Source organism: Schistocerca nitens, chromosome 2 (assembly GCF_023898315.1).
Source record: "Schistocerca nitens isolate TAMUIC-IGC-003100 chromosome 2, iqSchNite1.1, whole genome shotgun sequence".
Classification (NCBI taxonomy): domain Eukaryota; kingdom Metazoa; phylum Arthropoda; class Insecta; order Orthoptera; family Acrididae; genus Schistocerca; species Schistocerca nitens.
In genome coordinates, this window is record NC_064615.1 from 145570738 (window position 1) to 145593449 (window position 22712).

Consider the following 22712-nt stretch of genomic DNA (forward strand, 5'->3'; position numbering starts at 1 on the left):
ATATTACTTGTTTCCTGTCTGCTTACACGAATTCGTAAAAAGTTTAGCAAGTAGTATAAAATGACACATCAGTACCGCACTCATCAGCCACTGAAACTCCTTTATGATGTAAGATTTACTGTTTCAATACAGTAGGCTCGATCTTCGAATGACATTTTTCACATCTGCAGCGCAGTTCTTATGAACGAAATTCACGGTGCTACAAAACGGAAAATCCATTTTTTCTAATTATGTACTGAGATACTGAGATTACGTTTTACGTTACCTGGTTGTACGGCCTGATTTTATGACGGCACCATTATTTTCCTGCCAGCGCGCTTCATCTCGTCCCATCCTGTTCCATACATCATTTCCTTTATCCTCTACGGAGCCCATAGCAGCAATTCCAAGGTTACCGCTTATCCTCCTGAGAGGATTTTCATATATTGGACTTTTATTCCCTCGGGCTTTGGAGTCCAACGCAACATATCCAGGCACAGAAATTGAGATATCTCTTGACTGAATTTTTACTGAAGTTAACCGTCTCCTCAAAAGTTTCAATGCAGTAACCGTGTACAAAAAATTTATGATCGAACGACTAGAGCTAATTACTGATAACTGCAACTGTTACGAAACATACATATTTCATTGGATCGCGAAGTAAATGTTCCAGTTAATGAATATGTCGCAATGTATTCAGAAACTGATTACGTGTGAGTAGTTACGGCATGGAAATGTAACACTGTTAGATATCGTTTCTTGTCAAAACGTTTTTTGACTTGTTACAAAGTCATAGAGTGATTCTTTTTCGAAATGACTCGTAAATTTCTTACGTCACTTCTGATGCTTGCGTTAAAAATTAAAGTTGTTAATAGTAACATTATAATTTTGGCCAACTGTTGAAGAAGAATACACACTACTGGCCATTAAAATTGCTACACCAAGAAGAAATGCAGATGATGCAGCTGATAAATGGGTACTGATTGGACAAATATATTATAGTAGAACTGACATTTGATTACAATTTCACGCAGTTTGGGTGCATAGATCCTGAGAAATCAGTACCCAGAACAACCACCTCTGGCCGCAATAACGGCCTTGATACGCCTGGGCATTGAGTCAAACAGAGCTTCGATGGAGTGTACAGGTACAGCTGCCCATACAGCTTCAACACGACACCACAGTTCATCAAGAGTAGTGACGGTTGCTCGGCCGCCATTGACTAGACGTTTGCAATTGGTGAGAGATCTGGAGAATGTGCTGGAGAGGGCAGCAGTCGAACATTTTCTGTATCCAGAAAGGCCCATACAGGACCTGCAACATGCGGTCGTGCATTATCCTGCTGAAATGTAGAGTTTCGCAGGGATCGAATGAAGGGTTGAGCCACTGGTCGTAACACATCTGAAATGTAACGTCCACTGCTCAAATCGCCGTCAGTGCGAACAAGAGGTGACCGAGACGTGTAACCAATGGCACCCCATACCATCACGCCGGATGATACGCCAGTATAGCGATGACGAATACACGCTTATAAGGTGCGTTCACCGCGATGTCGCCAAACACGGATGCGATCATCACGATGCTGTGAACAGAACGTGGATTCATCCGAAAAAAATGACGTTTTGCCATTCGTGCACCCAGGTTCGTAGTTGAGTGCACCATCGCAGGCGCTCCTGTATGTGATGCAGCGTCAAGGGTAACCGCAGCCATGGTCTCCGAGCTGATAGTCCATGCTGCTGCAAACGTCGTAGAACTGTTCGTGCAGATGGTTGTTGTCTTGCAAACGTCCCCATCTGTTGACTCAGGGATCGAGACGTGGCTGTGCGATCCGTTAGAGCCATGCGGGTAAGATGCCTGTCATCTCGACCGCTAGTCATACGAGACCGTTGAGATCCAGCGCGGTGTTCCGTATTACCCTCATGAACCCACAGATTCCATATTCTGCTAACAGTCATTGGATCTCGACCAACACGAGCAGCAATGTCGCGATACGATAAACCGTAATCGGGATAGGCTACAATCCGATCTTTATCAAAGTCGGAAACGTGATGGTACGCATTTCTCCTCCTTACACGAGGCATCACAACAACGTTTCACCAGGCATCGCCAGTCAACTGCTGTTTATGTATGAGAAATCGGTTGGAAACTTTCCTCATGTCAGCACGTTGTAGGTGTTGTCACCGGCCCCAATCTTGTGTGAATGCTCTAAAAAGCTAATCATTTGAATATCACAGCATCTTCCTGTCGGTTAAATTTCGCGGTTGTAGCACGTCATCTTCGTGGTGTAGCAAGTTTAATGGCCAGTAGTGTATAATACGTTGTACTGTAACACATTACTGCGAAGAGCTTAGCCACTCAACAAAATAGCCATCTTACGTTTCTGAACTTTCACATATAGTCTTACATTACGAGATAGGAATACCTTCAGTGCCATTTCAACCTCCCCCCCTCCCCACCCAAAGTGGTGCGAAATGGCATGAGCCTGTCAGAGCTCTACAGCCATGTAGCTATGACCAAATTAAGTGTAGTAAATAATATATACGTTCTCCGATATATCTAGACGACTCAACATTTTCTCCCTTTAAGAACCTGATAAATTTATCAAGCAGATGTTGTTTAGCTACCAGTGCGATGCTAACCAGCTTGATTTTATTGTAACTTTGTTCGCTATGAAGAAAAGGGAAGCAGTAGGTCTTTTTCTTTTTAATAGCGTCCTATGGTTTCGTTCGTTAATACACTTCCTCTACTGAACACTTGTTCACAAACTATTACGTATTCACGTGAAGACTACATTCACCCCAATAAGAAACAGGAACGGGAATCTTTAATAGCATTATGTATTTCTGTAACCCACAAAAAGAGGCAGAATATTCGAGAGTAATGAAAGTGGTAAACATGGGCACTGGGTGATAGGTTAGTACATGCGTTGGATGAAAGAATTCATCGCTGCTTCCAGTTTCTCCTGCTGAAGTGAATTAAAAGCTAGCACTCCCACTACACTGGGGTTTTAGTAGCTGATAATGCTACCTAACCAACAGAGGAGTAGTGGACGACCTTAAATTGTAGACTATATGGCTCGTCTGCAGATTAGGGGGTCGGTTGGGCACTGTTGCTTTAAGCCCTTGTGGAAGCATTGATTAATTATATGGCCTACATAGCCAACGACTAGTGAAAATTTCATGAACACATCAGTAATTAAATGAATTAGTAAATGAAGGAAATAAGAAAGGGATAATCCCTCGGGCTTAACCACAGGGTTAGGGTTCATTGTTAGTTTTATTCAGATGGAACACAAGTTACTGAGGATCGGAGGCTTTTCGCAGGCTAATAAGACTATTTAAACACTGTGAAGCAATAAGTGTGACGACTGTGTGCATGCGGAATTGTGCAACGCACCAAAATCAATTGCACTAGGTAACATCGTAAAGTCTAATAAGTTCAGTCAGGAGTATAGACACCCTACGGTCCAGCATAGCAAAGTCCAGTCGGTTAGTTGAGCACTCATTGTTCCAATATTTTCTGATACTATTACTTCTGTTACGATGAGAATTTCTTAATTTATAGTAGAAGCACACCGAAATAAACACCTGCGTCTCACTGACTGCTCAAAGGTTACCAACTAAGATAACCAATGCAACATAAACATCAAAAGACCACGAACCTTGATCGGCTTGCCTACTTACGCCTTTTGTCACGTGACTTCCCAATAACCATCTAGGAACTAGGTAACCATTCTAACAAGTACGTATTTTACAATATTTATATATTTCAAACATTTCGAAAACGTATTGTTACAAATTTTGCAAGTATAATACAAGGCGTCGTAGTTGTAGAGGGCACCGTGTGAGTATATTGTGCTCATAAACTGATGTTGGAAAACGCTTCTTGTGGGTGCTACTGTCTCTGAAATGTGGAGGACATAGACAATTACAGACGTGTCACGTCCAGTGAGCGAGGGACCAGGCTATCAGGCAATCACGTCCAAACCATATGTTGCCAAATCTGTCATTCACGTGACTACGTACCACATTCTCGAAGAGTGCTAGAGCATCATCCTGATGCAATCATTTAGCTGACGGATGTGCAAACATCCCTCATCCAACTTGGGTAAGACCTGTCGCAATAATGCGACCATCAACATGCGCAGGCATGAAGTACACATCAATGACAGTCATCAAGCTCACCTCCCATGCGTTGCAAGCAAAGTGATGTTGGTGGCCTCGATTTCGCAGACCCTTACATCAAAACATGGCTTTCTCTGATGTTGAACCTGTTGTCTATAGCATAGGTACACTGATCAGAAAACTGGATACATCTTTGGAAGTGAGGATCCTGGCTACTTTGTTCGGAGCATCGACAGATGTGGACACAACGAAAAAAGTCATCCTGAGTCATCGCATGAGCCTTCTGTAGTGAGGACGAAGTTGCTTATCATGCAAGATGTTCTACGCTGGCATGTGGTTCACACTAACGCTGTTTGCTACAGTTCGGGTGCTCAAAATGCTGACTTATAGCTTCTTCAACTCTGGTGTACGGCCTCTCCAGGGGCGCAAAACATGGTGACCATTAGGTCATGTTGTACTCGTGGTCTAGCAGTTGCTTCTTACGCTGGAATTCGAAACGTTCTGGATCCCGTGTTAGAACTTCGCCACTGCTTAAATTTTGAGTACAACGTATTAGCAATAGCGGCCACAGACTTGCGGTATAAGACGTCGCCAACGGCCTTGCCAGAGTGCGCAGGAGAAAACAGATGTTCAGGGAATTCTCTTGCCCTTGGGGTGGGGTACGGCCCCTAAAAGGCGGAAGAATCAGCAATTATCTGTGTCATGAGGATGTAGAAGACAATGGAAACCAGTCCATTACAGACACGTGAGATGTATCCACAGAACATACGGCCTGTAATCGAAAAAGTGTCATGATTTTCTCTCTATCGGCAAAAGATTCCTGGTTACTGCCTCTATCCAATCTCTGGGAGAGGACTGCCATGGGGGTGGTGACATCAGAAAAACATTGAATAACATCTACATCTGCATGGATACGCTGCAAATCACATTTATGTGCCTGACAGAGGGCTCATTGAACCATCTTCACAGTTCTCTTTTATTCCAATCTCCTATAGCGCGCGGAAATAACGAACACCTATATATTTCCATACGAGCTCTGATTTCCCTTATTTTATCGTGATGACCGTTTCAGAGGAAAAAAGTTGGTGATTGGAATTTCGACAGAAGTTTGCGCAACGAAAAACACCTTTCTTTTAATGGTGTCCAACCCAAATCCTGTATCATTTCAGTGACACTCTCTCCCCTATTTTGCGATAATACAATACGTGCTGCCCTTCTTAGAGCTTTTTTCATGTACTCCGTCAGTCCTATCTGGTAAGGATCCTACACGGCGAGGCAGTATTCTAAATGAGGACGGACAACCGGACAATCTCCTTAGTAAATCTGTTATTATTTCTAAGAGTCCTGACAGTAAAACGCAGTCTATGGTTAGCCTTCCAAACAAAATTTTCTGTGTGTTCTTCCCATTTGAGTTGTTCGTAATTGTAATTCCTAGGTATTTAGTTGAATTTAAGGCCTTCATATTTGACTGATTTATCGTGTAACCGAAGTTTAACGGATTCCTTTTAGCAGTCGTGTGAATGATGTCACACTTTTCGTTATTTATGGTCCCTTGCTAATTTCCGCACCATACACATATCTTTTCTCAATCGTTTTGCAATTTGTTTTGATCTTCTGATTACTTTATTAGTCGATAAACGACAGTGTCATCTGCAAACAGCCTAAGACGTCTGCTCAGATTGTCGCCCAAATCATTTATATAGATAAGGAACAGCAAAGGGCTTATAACCTTGGGGAACGTCAGAAATCACTTCTGTTTTACTCCATGACTTTCCGTTAATTACTACGAACTGACCTCTGTGACGGGAAGTCACAAAGCCAGTCACGTAACTGAGACGGTATTCCATAAGCACGCAATGTCACTATAAGCCTCTTGTGTGGTACAGTATCAAAAGCCTTCTGGAAATTCAGAAATACGGAATCGATTTGAAATCCCTTGTCAATAGCACTCAAAACTTCATATGCATAAAGAGCCAGTTGTGTTTCACAAGATCGATATTTTCTGAACACATGTTGACTGTGTGTAAATAGACAGTTTTCTTCGAGGTAATTCATAATTTTCGAACACAATATATGTTCCACAATCCTGCTACATATCGACGTTAATGATATGGGCCTGTAATTAAGTGGATTACTATTAATACCTTTATTGAATATTGGTGAGACCTGTGCAACTCTCCAGTCTTTGGGTACGGAACTTTCGTCGCGCGAACGGATATATATATATATATGATTGTCAAGTATGGAGCTAATGCATCCTCATACTCTGGAAGGAAATTAATTGATATACAGTGTGGACCAGAAGACTTACTTTTATTAAGTGATTTAAGTTGCTTCAATGCTCCGATAATATTTACTTCTACGTTACTCATCTTGGCAGCTGTTCTTGATTCGAATTCTGGAATATTTACTTCGTCTTCTTTTGTGAAGGCATTTTGGATGGCTGTGTTTAGTAACTCTGCTTTGGCAGCACTGTCTTCGATAGCATCTCCATTGCTAGCGCGCAGAGAAGGCATTGATTGTTTCTTGCCTCTAAAATTTTTCACATACGACCAGAATCTCTTTGGATTTTCTGCCAGGTTTCGAGATAAAGTTTCATTGTGGAAGCTGTTATAAGCATCTCGTATTGAAGTTCGCACTAAATTTCGACCTTCTGTAAAAGATTGCCAACCTCGGTCATTTTGCATCTGTTTAAATTTGGCGTACTTGTTTAATTGTTTCTGCAACAGTGTTCTGACCCGTTTTGTGTACCAAGGAGGATCATCTCAGCCGATTGTTAATTTATTTGATATGAATCCCTCAATTGCTGCCGATACTATTTCTCTGAATTTAAGCCCCATCTGGTCTACACTTATATCATTAATTTGTAACTACTGGAGATTGTCACTCAGGAAGTCGTCAAGTGAATTTTTATCTGCTGTTTTGAATAGGTATATTTTTCATTTATTTTTGGAGGATTTGGGGGCTACGATATTTAGTCTTGCTGCGACAACCCTGTGTTCACTAATCCCTGAATCAGTTTTGATGCTCCTTGTAAGTTCATGTTTATTTGTTGCTAAGAAGTCAAGTGTGTTTTCACAACCGTTTACTATTCGCGTGGGCCCATGAACTAACTGCTCGAAATAATTTTCAGAGAATGCGTTCAGCACAATTTCGGTTGATGTTTTATGCGTACCTCCGGAAATACACTTGTATTTTCGCCAACATATCGAGGGTAAATCAAAGTCAACACCAACTAGAATCATATGAGTCGGATACGTGTTTGAAATCAAAGTCAACCGTCAGGAAGTAGATGCTGTGATATGCAAATGATTAGTTTCTCAGAGCATTCACACAAGGTTGGCGCCGGTGACGACACCTACAACGTGCTGACATGAGGAAAGTTTCCAACCGATTTCTCATACACAAACAATTGTTGACCGGCGTTGCCTGGTGAAACGTTGTTGTGATGAATTGTGTAAGGAGGAACAATACGTACCATCACGTTTCCGACTTTGATAAAGGTCGGATTGTAGCCTATCGCGATTGCGGTTTATCGTATCACGACATTGCTGCTCGTGTTGGTCGAGATCCAATGACTGTTAGCAGAATATGGAATCGGTGGGTTCAGGAGGGTAATACGGAACTCCGTGCTGGATCCCAACGGCCTCGTATCACTAGCTGTCGAGATGACAGGCATCTTATCCGCATGGCTGTAACGGATCGTGCAGCCACGTTTCGATCTCCAGGTCAACAGATGGGGACGTTTGCAAGACAACAACCATCTGCACGAACAGTTCTACGACGTTTGCAGCAGCATTGACTATCAGCTGGGAACCCATGGCTGCGGTTACCCTTGACGCTGCATCACAGACAGGAGCGGCTGCGATGGTGTACTCAACGACGAACCTGGGTATACGAATGGCAACACCTCATTTTGTCGGATGAATCCAGGCTTTGTTTACAGCATCATGATGGTCGCACCCCTGTTTGGCGACATCGCGGTGAACGCACCTTAAAAGCGAGTATTCGTCATCGCCATACTGGCGTATCACCCGGCGTGATTGTATGGGGTGCCATTGGTTACGCGTCTCGGTCACCTCTTCTTCGCATTGACGGCACTTTGAACAGTGGACGTTACATTTCAGATGTGTTACTACCCGTGGCTCTACCCTTCATTCGATCCCAGCGATACCCTACTACATTTTAGCAGGATAATGCACGACCGCATGTTGCAGGTCCAGTACCGGCCTTTCTGGATACAGAAAATGTTCGACTACTGCCCTGGCCAGCACCTTCTCCAGATCTCTCACTAATTGAAAACGTCTGGTCAGTGGTGGCTGAGCCACTGGCTCGTCACAATACGCTAGTCACTAATCTTGATGAACTGTGGTATCGTGTTGAAGCTGTATGGGCAGCTGTACCTGTAGACGCCATCCATGCTCTGTTTGACTCAATGCCCAGTCGTATCAAGGCCGTTATTACGGTCAGAGTTGGTTGTTCTGGGTATTGATTTCTCAGGATCTATGCACCGAAATTGCGTGAAAATGTAAACACATGTCAGTTCCAGTATAATATATTTGTCCAATGAACACCCGTTTATCATCTGCATTTCTTATTGGTGTAGCAATTTTAATGGCCAGTAGTGTATATAGTTTGTAAATCGCGTAATGTATCTGGCAACTTTCTGTATATCAGGGCCTCTCTCACTTTCTTGAGTGATTCTTAAACAAGATGTTAGCTACGTTTAAAGTATCAATCTGATTTCCCTTCCATAATTTTAATCCTATTGTGCTCCGTGTAAAGGTTTACTTCTTTTGTATAAATATGTTGGAACTTAAATAGTGGCAACACTGCTGTGAAGACGCTATGCAATGGAATCTACTATTGTTGGTGATGGCACGCATAGTTGACATACCTACCTAACCTCCGAGCAAATGGACTCGCCTGTCCTAAGTCACCCCCGTGCGCACAATCGACGGAGACACAACTAAAAGTGGACATTAAATGTGTCCTTTGATAGATGTTTAAGATATTTTTATTCGCAGAAAAATTGGCTATTACAAAAACGATAGCAAATAGCTTAAAGAAGTAAAAATAGGTATGCCTGTAGAAGGTGAAAAAATTAAATTTATAAGTTATAATAATTTATAATGAGTTCCTTTTTAAATATTCTGACGATGATTATAAGGACTGAAATATATTTGTTTATTTCCTTCATACTAACTACGACACTGAGGGCTACATCTAAGCCTTAGAAGATGACAAGATTCCGACTGTTACCATCACAGCCGGCCGCGGTGGTCTAGCGGTTCTAGGCGCGCAGTCCGGAACCGCGCGACTGCTACGGTCGCAGGTTCGCATCCTGCTTCGGGCATGGATATGTGTGATGTCCTTAGGTTAGTTAGGTTTAAGTAGTTCTAAGTTCTAGGGGACTGATGACCACAGATGTTAAGTCCCATAGTGCTCAGAGCCATTTGAACAATTTTTTTGTTACCATCACAGATACATGCATCAACCCTCCGTCCATTGGAATCCCTGATGCGCTTATGCAACCCTGGAGAATGGCGTATTGTATCATAGCCGTCCACAATACGAGCACGAAGAGTCTCTACATTTGGTACCGGGGTTGCGTAGACAAGAGCTTTCAAATGCCCCCATAAATGAAAGTCAAGAGGGTTGAGGTCAGGAGAGCGTGGAGGCCATGGAATTGGTCCGCCTCTACCAGTCCATCGGTCACCAAATCTGTTGTTGAGAAGCGTACGAACACTTCGACTGAAATGTGCAGGAGCTCCATCGTGCATGAACCACATGTCGTGTCGTACTTGCAAAGGCACATGTTCTAGCAGCACAGGTAGAGTATCCCGTATGAAATCATAATAACGTGCTACATTGAGCGTAGGTGGAAGAACATGGGGCCCAATCAAGACATCACCAACAATGCCTGCCCAAACGTGCTGTAGAGCAATGAGTCGCATGTCAACACAAGCACCGAAATCAACATTACCTTCCTTCCATTGGGCCAACTGGCGGTGAATCGAGGAATTACAGTAGATACTGACGAAACTAAAATGAGCTCTAACGTGGAAATTAAGCGTTTCAGGACACATGTCGTCCACATAACATCTTTTCTTTATTTGTGTGTGAGGTATGTTTCCTGAAAGTTTGGCCGTACCTTTTTGTAACAGCCTGTAGAGTACCCTCGATTTCTTGCAGCGCCCTTAAGCTTAACAATGTACAAGTGAACACGTCGTCAATATATGACAAAAGCACGTAATGAAATGAGATGTAGTGTGGCTAGGACCTCCAGTCGGGTAGACAGGTCGCCTGGTGCAAGTCTTTTTTGTTGACGCCATTTCGGCGTCTTGCATGTCGAAAGCACGTAATATTTAAAATTGAAACAAATGAACTCTCGGTCACAATTTTTTAGTCTTATTAACTAGGTTTCAACGCTTCTAAGGGTGCAATCTGTGGCTGTACAGGTATTAGCAGTCCTTAGAAACTCGCCTTCACACATTCCTTTTACATATTTTGTGACTAAAGCACTTCTGGCCTGTTATTTATTTTACACGTGACATGTAAGTACTGTTCTGTCTTGAATCGTTAGTCAGTACTTACAATTTTTCATATAAAATTTTTTTTTCTTCCCACAAATTTGAAATTGTTGTAGACCACTATAAATGTCTAAATTCTGATGTAGGCAGTCTTAAAAGTGTTGAAACCTGGTTAATAAGACTAAAAAATTGAGACCGAGGGCTAATTTGTTTCAACTTTAATTTATAAACGGTCACTGTACCAAGCAGCCAAGTTCAAAACTTTGCACGTAATAATAGTTGCTGATCACCGATGCTTTGAATTGTAAAACTAGCTGAAAGCAAATCACAGTAACAGTCTAAGGTCCCTAGCAAACGTCATTCAATGGAAAGATTATAAACAAAATCTTATAGAAACAGAAATCGTTACTAATTCAGTTTCTCTAATGATTTTTCTCATGCTCCGCTGATGACGAAGAGACTGATGAAATGTATGAGGAGATAAAAGAAATTATTCAGATAGTGAAGGGAGACAAAAATTTAGTAGTCATGGGTGACTGGAATTCGATAGGAGGAAAAGGAAGAGAAGAAAACGTAATAGGTGAATATGGAATAAGGGTAAGGAATGAAAGAGGAAGCCGCCTGGTAGAATTTTGCATAGTGCATAATTTAATCATAGTTAACACTTGGTTCAAGAGTCATGAAAGAAGGTTATATGTATGGAAGAGGAATGGAGATACTGGACGGTTTCAGTTACTTTATATAAAGGTTTTAAATTGTAAGACATTTCCAGGGGCAGATATGGACTCTGATCACAATCTATACGTTATGAACTGTAGATTAAAACTGAAGAAACTGCAAAACGGTGGGAATTTAAGGAAATGGGAACTGCATAACCTGATAGATTCAAAGGCTGTAGAGAGGTTCAGGGAGAGCATATGGAACGATTGACAGGAATGTCGGAAAGAAATACAGTATAAGAAGAATAGGTAGCTTTGAGGGATGAAATAGTGAAGGCAGCAGAAGATCAAGTAGGTGAAAAGACGAGGGCTAGTAGAAATCCTAAGGTAACAGAAGATATATTGAATTTAATTGATGAAAGGAGAAAATATAAAAATGCAGTAAATGAAACAGGCAAAAAGGAATACAAACGTCTCAAAAATAAGTGCAAAAAAGGAAGTGCAAAATGGCTAAGCAGGGATGGCTAGAGGACAAATGTAAGGATTTAGAGGCGCATATCATTAGGGGTAAGATAGATACTGCCTACAGGAAAATTAAAACTAAAGAGACTTTTGGAGAAAAGAGAACCACTTGTATGAATATGAAGAGCTCAGATGGAAACACAGTTCTAAGCAAAGAAGGGAAAGCAAAAAGGTGGAAGGAGTATATCGAGGGTCTATACAAGGGCGATGTACTTGAGGACAATATTTTGGAATTGGAACAGGATGTAGTTGAAGATGAAATGTGAGATATGATACTGCGTGAAGAGTTTGACAGAGCACTGAGAGACGTAAGTCGAAACAAGGCCCCAGGAGTAGACAACATTCCATTAGAACTACTGATAGCCTTGGGAGACACAGCCCTGACAAAAAACTACCATCTGGTGAGCAAGATGTATGAGACAGGCGAAATACCCTCAGACTTCATGAAGAATATAATAATTCCAATCCCAAAGGAAGCAGGTGTTGACAGACGTGAAAATTACGAACTGCAAAATGCTAACACGATTTCTTTACAGACGAATGGAAAAACTGGTACAAGCCGACATCGGGAAAGGTCATTTGGATTCGGTAGAAATGTTGCAACACCTTAGGCAATACTGACCCTTGGTCTTATCTTACAACATAGATTAAGGAAAGGCAAACGTACGTTTCTAGCATTTGTAGACTTAGAGAAAGCTTTTGCCAATATTGACTAGAATACTCTCTTCCAAATTCTGAAGGTGGCAGGGGTAAAATACAGGGAGCGAAAGGCTATTTACAATTTGCACAGAAACCAGATGGCAGTTACAAGAGTAGATGGGCATGAAAGGGAAGCAGTGGTTGGGAAGGGAGTGAGACAGGGTTTTAGCCTATCCCCGATGTTATTCAATCTGTATATTGATCAAGCAGTAAAGGAAACAAAAGAAAAATTAAGAATAGGTATTAAAATCCATGGAGAAGAAATAAAAACTTTGAGGTTCGCTAATGACATTGTAATTCTGTCAGAAACAGCAAAGGACCTGGAAGAGCAGTTGAACGGAATGGACAGTGTCTTGCAAGGAGGATATAAGATGAACGTCAACAAAAGCAAAACGAGGATAATGGAATGTAGTCGAATTAATTCGGGTGATGCTGAGGGAATTAGATTAGGATATGAGACACTTAAAGTAGTAAAGGATTTTTGCTATTTGGGGAGCAAAATAACTGATATTGATCGAGGTAGAGAGGATATAAAATGTAGACTGGCAATAGCAAGGAAAGCGTTTCTGAAGAACAGGTACTAGTTAACATCGAGTATAGATTTAAGTGTCAGGAAGTCGTTTCTGAAAGTTTTTGAATGTAGGGTAACCATGTATGGAAGTGAAACGTGGACGATAAATAGTTTATACGCGAAGAGAATAGAAGCTTTCGAAATGTGATGTTACAGAAGAACGCTGAAGATTATATGGGTACATCACGTAAGTAATGTGGAGGTATTGAATAGAATCGGGGAGAAGAGAAATTTGTGGTACAACTTGTCTAGAAGAAGAGATCTGTTGGTATGACATGTTCTGAGGCATCAGGGGATCACCAGTTTAGTACTGGAGGTCAGCGTGGAGGGTAAAAATCGCAGAAGGAGACCAAGAGATGAATACAATTAGAAGATTCAGAAGGAGGTAGGTTGCTGTAGGTACTGGGAGATGGAGAAACTTGCACAGGATATAGTAGCATGGAGAGCTACATCAAAGCAGTCTCTGGACTGAAGACTACAACATCAACAACGTTATTATGAAGTAAATGTTCAAATGTTTGTGAAATCATATGGGACTTAACTGCTAAGGTCATCAGTCCCCGAGCTTACACACTACTTTACCTTAATTATCCTGAGGACAAACACACACACCCATGCCCGAGGGAGGACTCGAACCTCCGCCGGGACCAGCCGCACAGTGCATGACTACAGCGCCTTAGATCGCTATTATGAAGTAAAAAAGATGTTGTAGATGTGAGACTGTGGACCGACGTAAGGGAGAGCCAGATGGTCTCAATCAGATCTGGTTAATTAAACAAATAAATACATAATCAAAAAGCACCATGCCAGTAACCGATTTATCTCCCTTACCTCATTGCTAACGGTGAGCTCAGTACATTTTATTTGAAATCTTTACACTTTTGTAAAGAATATTTTAGTCGTATAATAGTCCACACTATCCAATCTTTACTTCTGTGTTCTGTTGTGGTTAAATATCACGATTGGCTTTTGGTCCACTCTCGAATTTTATTTTGTTGCGTGGTGATATTTTTTTCTTTGAAACTTTATAGTAAGTACCTCAGCCCTTCTTGGCAGAATATGCACTTTTCACTAAGTGCTCGAATATTTACGGTTTATCACGCAACACTTCGTCAAACATTATGTTTCCTCTTCGCAGCTGATGCGGTACTATTCGTCAGCATTCTCGTTTTAATTACTGACTTCACTAAATAAACGATTCCAAAACTTCTATCTGTATGCAGCTTCGTTTGACAATCGTTTGTAACTAGAAATTCTACTGGATATGCATATATTCAATTTCCATGCGACTGCCGCTCTCACACCATGTGTTGTCTCTACGCTCTTCAACTGGAATTTTGTAATGATAGAGAACGCTAATATTATACTCATTTCATATACGCTTTCAAATTAAATCACCGATGGATTTAAATGGCGCTATTAGCGAGTGTGTGGAACGCTATTGGATTGATTGTACGTTGAAAGCAGGAAGAGAAAAGCAACAGTTTTTCAGATACTTGTCACCTATACCAGAATGTAATGTGCTTTAATTTTTCTCTGGGGCTGTTAGGCGAAGGTTTCCTGTTTGATTTCACGTTGAATGCACTCTGGAGCTTGTCAGTTGCGCAGCATATATTAATAACATTCCTCTCCAATTGCTCCATGCTATTAAAATCTAGCAGCCTCCTAGTCTGTGGATAGCTAAGCTACAGATGTTCACACACACTCGTATCTACCACGTCCATCTAATTCACAATTTTACTATGCATAATCTTCATAACAGAAAAGCTTAAAAGAAGGATGAATTCCGCAACCATTTGTGGCGTGAAACATGGCACTATCCAGGGACAAGACGAACTGGAAGCTCTAGTCGCACACGAGCTTCATGTGATCTAGGCACGTCACACAATTCCTAACAGTGCGCAGTCCCAAGTGGCCCGTAGCTCACATCCTGGGAACGCTCTGGCGGCAAGCACAATGAACGGTGGTCGGAGCTAAACAAGCTTCATCCCTATGTAACGATATTAATTTATCCACCAATAGAACTTAAGAGAACCAAACTCAACCAAGCGCTTAACCAAGAATGGGGCAGGTTTTTTGTTAAGAGAGAAAGAGAAGCGAGAGACGCTCCCTTTGTTCGTCATTATAAATGTTAATATAAGAAAAGATATTTTTGTTGCTTTTCTTAACTTGTTATCGAACCATCTAACTCATTGATGCAGCGCATTGAGGATCGGCAAAGCGAACTCAGTACATAAGCTTTCGTCTAGTTGATTTGTTAGTTACATGTTACACCGATCATTTCAACGATATTTTGATGGAAATGATGCGGAACGAGTCAGTTTACAGGATATTTGTAATCGATTAGTGTTAGCGTTTATGGACACACTTTTCTTGAGCTTCTGAATCTACTACAAATTTGTAACCGGCAACCGTTGTTATGTAGAAGTTCGTCATTGGAAGAGAAGGGGTTGTCCAGGAGAAATGCTTTTAAATTAGATTTAAAATTTCAAACGTACTTCGCTATCTATCAGACATTTTGTGCTATAGGGAAAATAAAACAATTTTTTTGTTGCTTCATGTTGAACTTCTGTCTCAGCCATTGCTAGCTTCAACAATGGGTAATAAAGGCGTTATAGCTTTGTAGATCACTGTTCTTCTCAACCTGTGATGTACTGTTAATGACAAATTTCATTAGTGAAAATATGTCTTGTGACTGCGCAGTTAAGATGCCTAGCTCCTTGAAGAGGTATCTACATGACGTCCGTGGGTGAACACCACTTATTGTTCTTACCGATTTCTTTGGTGCAATCGGTACTTTCTTTCTAAGTAATGAGTTACTCAAGAAAATAATTCCACACGACGTTATTGAGCGAAAATATTCAGAAGTTCCCCACGCTTCATACACCAACTGCTGTTTCTTTCGTGCCGAGGTAATAGGGTACATTAAATAAAGAAAGAAGGAAGTAACGGGGAACGTTCTTCTCTTCACGGATTGAATTGATTTTTGTGATGCAGCACAGGAACCGACAACAACATGTAACCTGGAGATGCATCTTTTAGTGTTTTCGTTGTTTTTGCAGTAGTCACGGAATATTTGGTACCAGCACCACGAAAAGCACAAGCGGCCTGGCTCTGAAAATAATTAATCAGAGTGCCTCAGCAGTTCCAGTGAAACAAAATTCATTTTTATCCTACTTTTAAATATTGCAACGCGGTGACATTTGAATATCACTAGGAGCTCCGTTGCTGGTTGTTTGAGCATGAAAACGTAAGAAGTATTATCGTTGTATTTGTACGTTATCCCTATCCATAGATAATGAGGCAGCAGTCTGGAACGATATGGCACGAAAGAAATATAGTCAACGGTCACGGAGAAATACATTTGTCTTCTCAAGCCGCAGTTGTGGCTGGCCGTGGGAGCGGTCATAAAAATTTAAGAGGACGAGAGTTACGCTAACAGTACTGTTCAACGCTACACCGAAGCAGGGTACGACTGTCTTCTGACGAAGGTATTTGGACTAGCACTGCTGTTCTGGATGAACAGGAAATGTACTCTCAGGTTTGCTATATTCTGGCGTTGTTAAACTTACTAAACTGCACAAGGTGTTGCGCTTTTCCCGCTCTGCCGGAAACCGATGAGGAATTGTTCGAAGGAGATTTGGGACAACTGACGCGCGACGTTCTGTCGCTGTACTTCAACTATACGTGCGTAGCGGCAGTCACGGAAGGCGGAGACGCGGTGGCGGGCGACGTGGCTGCCGGCACGTCGTCGGTGCGGCTGTCTGGGGCGCTGGAGCAGCGACTGCTGGTGTTCGCGCTGGACGCCGACTGCCTGGGGGCGGTGGTGCGGCGCCGGGACGCCGCGGGGGCCGTGGCGGCGCTGCTGGCGGCGACGCGGGAGGCCTCCAGGCGGTCGGTCCGGCGCCTCCTGGTGCTGCCGGTGTCTCGCCGGGCGCCCGTCGACACCGCCGCACTCTTCGCTCTGGAGGACATCAAACTCCTACCGGACATCGTAGTGGCTAGGCTCGTGGAAGACAGCGATAGGTAACTGAACTACGTGAAACGTTACATCTGACGCATGCTCGGAGCTTCCATGGTGTCACGAAAAGTCCAATTCGCGGCGACGGTCAGATTCCATTCGATTCAGACGATATTTATTATAGGAATTACTTCAGACATCATGTGGACCTGACGGTGGGTTCGTTTCTCACAAGGGCCATCCAGGTCTGGAGCTTCAGCAGCCATTTCTTACATTAGTCTCTTCCTTCTGACCTTCGCCTTCCTCCGTTCAATTCTTCCGTCAGGTTACCTGAGGGGGGGGGGGGGGGGGGGGCAGAATCTTAAGATCCGGCTGAACATATTTATGGGCCTATAGTAAGCAGATCCCTCTGTATATCGGCCATATGTACGTTTGCTTCTCCCAATTCTTGGGGAATATCCTCGTACGATAATCGTCTATGCTGACAACTCAGATACTGATGAGCACATCAGTTTTTCCTTCACACACTCTAGGGGCCTGTGAACAACATTCACAACCGGCCGGATGTGTTGTGAGAAAATAATTAGTGGCCGTTAAACAAGCCCTCTGTTACGTGTAGGCCGCACGGGATTAGCCGAGCGGTCTCCGGCGCTGCAGTCATGGACTGTGCCGCTGGTCCCGGAGGAGGTTCGAGTCCTCCCTCGGGCATAGGTGTGTGTGTGTTTGTCCTTATGATAATTTAGGTTAAGTACTGTGTATGTTTAGGGACTGATGACGTTAGCTTCTAAGTTGGGGTTGTCTTGTTTGGGGGAAGGGACCAAACTGCGAGGTCATCGGTCTCATCGGATTAGGGAAGGACGGGGTAGGAAGCCGGCCGTGCCCTTTCAAAGGAACCATCCCGGCATTTGCCTGGAGCGATTTAGAGAAGTCAAAGAAAACCTAAATCAGGATGGCCGGACGCGTGGTTGAACCATCGTCCTCCCGAATGCGAGTCCAGTGTGCTAACCACTGCGCCACCTCGCTTGGTGCAGCAGTTAAGTCCCATAAGTTTCCACACACATTTTTTTTGTTAAGTGTACGCTCGCAATCTGTAGTGACTCTCCAAGTATCCTCCACGCCAAAGCCAATGCGTCATCGGAGCCAGATGGTTTTTGCAATAAACAATCCTTCTCGTCATAAAGATACTGGGAGACGCATTCTTTTCTTCTAAGCCGGAAGTCATGCAGGGAACCTGAAGATCAATTATAAAAGGAACCTACTTAGATAGAAACCATGAAAGCGAGCAGATTGGGATTCGAGTTGCGGTCGACACAGTGTCTTCAACTTTTGGAGGACTCGAACAATGAACAAGCTACGTATCGCAAAGGGCTCTATTACTGCATGGCACTTTTCCTCTCGCCCTTCTTAAACAGAGTTTAGGGTCATTTACCCGAGTACATATCTATTATTCTTGTCACAATCTGAGGCGACAGAATCCACCCTATTGTTATTCCAAAACAACTCTTTAGGTGGTCCATCTCGTCATAGAACGACCCATCTTCATTGTTTTGCAGCGAACAGTCTTGACACCTCTTTAACTGTACTGCTAGGGAACTACTTCCAAGGGGCGGATCTGTTTTACCTTATGTTCGTGCGTGTGGTTTGTACAATTCATGATTTTATCTCATCATTTACCATTCTGTGATGTACGCGTTCAGCCAGCATTTACGGTGAAATGGTGGGGGGAGGGGGGGGGGGCTGACGGGCTTTTTTTCCTGGAAGAGGCTAGGTGCTGTGGGTCGGTTGCGCACGCTAGGGCCTGATGGTGGAGAGGAGAATGGAGGGAAGGGTTATCTCCGGCTGCTTCACTCCGTGACACCTTTCCTGCCTCATTTTTGCAGTTCCTCACCGCTCACCTTTTGATGATCTCTCTAGTTCTTTCCACTTTATACGTGGCTCTCTGCCTCACAAGATGTCTAAAGCTATAGGCTTCGATTATTAACTGACAACCACGATGTTTAGCCTCTCTGAACCTCCATAAAAATTCATATAGTGCTTCGTAGACATACGCGGAAACATAAGAGCAATAAGAGCAATCCCCCCCGCCACCCTCCTAGATTACGACCTCAGTTCGGCAAAGAAGAGAGTCCACAAGTTCTTCGGGCAGGCTATATCCAGGTGAAGTCAGTGATTGATGGATTGATGTTTAGATTCAGGAGAGATAAGCAGCTATGAGGTTGTTGACTGCTACGATTGACATGGTGCTCCTGATAGTCGCCGGTATTTTCTACGGTCCAGGCGAGAAGCTATTCAAAGCCAGTGTGGTTGTGAAATCAAGAACTCCAGACTTCACAAAACATCCCCAGCATGGGACGTAGAAGATATGCTGGTGGAACTAAAGCTGTGAGAGGTGGTACTGAGTCGTGCCGCTATTAGGTTACCTACACCCTAGACGCCGAGCGAGGGTTAACGGCTCATCTTGCAGTCGGTGAAATCGACAGCCTGCATCTTTTGAAAAGAGGCCATACCGCTACGCCGCCAGGAAGATACTGTCCTATTTCTGAGTTGTCTGGCCGACTGAAAACGTGTTGATTTATATCCCACAGTCAGCAATGGCTCTTAGCGAGGTAAACTAACTCCATCCGAAACATTCCATGAAGGTCGAACGGCACCGACCGGCCGCCGTGTCATCCTCAACCCACAGGAGGTGTCGATGAATGAGGATACAGAGGGGCATGTGGTCGGCATACCGCTCTCCCGGCTGTATTTAGCTTTTACGACACCGGAGCAGCTACTTCTGAAAACAAGTAGCTCCTCAGTTTGCCTCACAAGAGCTGAATGCACCCGGCTTGCCAACAGCGCTCGGCAGACTTAGAGGGTTACCCATCCAAGTGCTAGCCCAGTCTGACAGCGCTTAACTTCGGTGATCTGACGGGAATCGGTGTTACCACTGCGGCAAGGCCGTTGGCCCTTAGCGAGGTACCCAGTTCCTAAAGTCCGCTGTATACAGTTCCCTTCGCAACGTTCGTCGTAAAGTTGTTCAGATATTCATTCTCTAACACCAGTAATCCTTGTCGTGTTTCAAACCGACAATCTTTGAAAAGTGTGGCATTCTACTCCGGAACACGTCGGCGAGAATCCTTTTGCCATTACGTTTCTCCGAGTGGTACACGATTTCACGTTTCCGTCATGAGCATGTCCAGATGCGATAGCTGCTCTCTGCATACTATTACGACTGCACAACGGCTCTTCTTACTGACCTGATTGCATAAAACCACTGGCACGTATACAGAATTTTTCTGTCGTGAATAACACCATAGCTGGTGGGTCACACGCTCGTTAGATCGCAAGTCTACATCATTTACAGCGCTCTAGTACTATTTTAATTTCTTTACCAAAGCGTTTATTTGTCGTTGCGGCCTTGAGTCTGATAACTGGTTTGACGGTGTTCGCTAAACTACTTTATCCTGAGCAAGCGGCCTCATCTCTGAATAACTACTACAGCCTACAAGGGATGGTCGAAAATTCGAAAAAAGAAACAAAAAAAAACGCAATAACTTGCCTAATACGGCGAACAAACAGCGTTGGCATTCAAATCAGCTACCAGTCGACTCTGAATAGAAAAGACAAAACTTGTATGGTTTCCAAAGGAATGTTATACCATTATTCCTGCAAAATAGTGGCAAGTTAGATAATGATTATGGAGGCGGATGGTGATCATGACTCTTCTCTCCAAAACGGAGTCCAAATGCTCAGTACTGTTGAGATATGATGACTGAGTTTGTCAGTGGAGACACGACAATACACTCTGTACCATGGGATGAACCTGCCAACCAAAATGGTCACATAATTCTTAACAGTAATGCAACCTTGCAGAGTTACCAAGGCCCCATACAATACGACGATACGGCTGCCGAAATCATAATTCACTCTTGTGACGTAAAGTCAGCCAGCGTTGGTAACAGGGTGTGACAACGCTCATCCGACCAAGTGACTTTCTTCCACTGATTCATAGACCAGGTTTTTTGGCTTCGGCGTCACTACTTCTTCGTTTTGGAATTACAGTTCGTCCTGCAGTTCCTTGCTTATGGATCTCGCATCATAATATTTTGGAACTGAAAGGGTTCGTAACTGTTACAGTGCACTTCTCAATGATTTTTACTGAAGTCCTTCTGCTGTTTTTTGGCACAATCAATGACAGTCTGTCACTTTCACTCAACACACACTTCGGTTCGCCTTGTGATTTATCGGATTACGTTTTTCCGCTTTCCCTGGATGCGGTATAAATCTTCGATACGGTGTCTTTTGAAACACCAAAAATTTCGGCTATTTGTTGCGGAGGCAGCCACCATACTAGGACCAACAATCTGCCTATGTTCGAATTCACTTACCTCCGAAATAACGCAGTCACAATTACGCAAAGCACCGACTTGGACTGACACTTGCCACATGAGGAGGACTTTGCACAGCTGCTGTTCGTGGTCAAGTACAGCAGCACAACCTGGAGATTCGGTCAGCATCTGCATATATGTTCAAACATGCTTTTCTGGTGCCGCTTCCATATTTTTGCACAACTCATGTGCATCAATTTGATCGTTCTTGCTGTATTCACACCTGTTGGTGTTGTGGCGTAACAAGCTAGTCACGCCACACTGAGGAGGAAGCCGAAAGGCACGCGTACACACACGCCGACTGGCGTCAAGTCTGGAACAGGTTACGTTATGACTGCTATAAAGAAAATACGTAGCTTTGGATTATACTTAACTTTTAATCAGTCCTTGTATACATCGTTCTTCATGAGACATCTGGAGATTGTGGCTATACAAGTGAGACTCGTAAGATACATGCACTGTGACAATTGGCGCCTTGCTAAGTCGTAGCCATTAACTTAGCTGAAGGCTATTCTAACTGTCTCTCGGCAAAATGAGAGCAAAGGCTTCGTCAGTATAGTCGCTAGCAACGTCGTCGTACAACTGGGGCGAGTTCTCGTACGTCTCTCGAGACCTACCGTGTGGTGGCGCTCGGTCTGCGATCACACAGTGGCGACACGCGGGTCCGACATGTACTAATGGACCGCGGCCGATTTAAGCTACCACCTAGCAAGTGTGGTGTCTGGCAGTGACACCACATTCATCCCCCGCAAATCGGCGAACGGTCGTGTTATAAGGCTTCCGCCTGCTGTGGGGAGGACCCCATGTTGACGTATGCGATGAGGTGGGGAGCCTAACAACAGGCGAGGCTGTGCCACCCGCACCCGGCCATTCGGTCCGCGGGGAGCTAGGAAACGCCTGAAAACCTAGTCCAGGGTGCACGTCAACATGCGGTGTATGCGCCCGTAGAGAGACAGGAGGGGCCGAAGGGTCGACCTCCATGTGGTCGGGGCACCCGACGGGCGGAGACGACATCTGGTCCGGAGCGGGCAAGAGTTCCATGGTGGAGGACAGCCGGTCACGGTAAGCGAGCGGCGGCGCGTGACCCAGGGAGGCGCCAGGCGGTTGCAGCGACGCGTCCACTGCGGGCGGCGCCGGCGGGAGAACAGGCGGCGGCGGCGGCGCGTCGCCATGAGGCAAAATGGAAGGCAGCGTCGGTAACACCTGGGGATGAGGCGAGCCAGTAGATGGGTCCCCAGGGCGCTGACCGGACGGCACTGTCGCTGAAAGCAGACGGGGAGCGGCAGAACCCAGG

General features: G+C 43.9%; 1 pseudogene; it reads right to left on the reverse strand.

The window, feature by feature from the left end:
- Nucleotides 1–19877: 19877 nt before the first annotated feature.
- Nucleotides 19878–19996, reverse strand: LOC126238650 (5S ribosomal RNA; annotated as a pseudogene).
- Between the last annotated feature and the right edge of the window lie 2716 nt (nucleotides 19997–22712).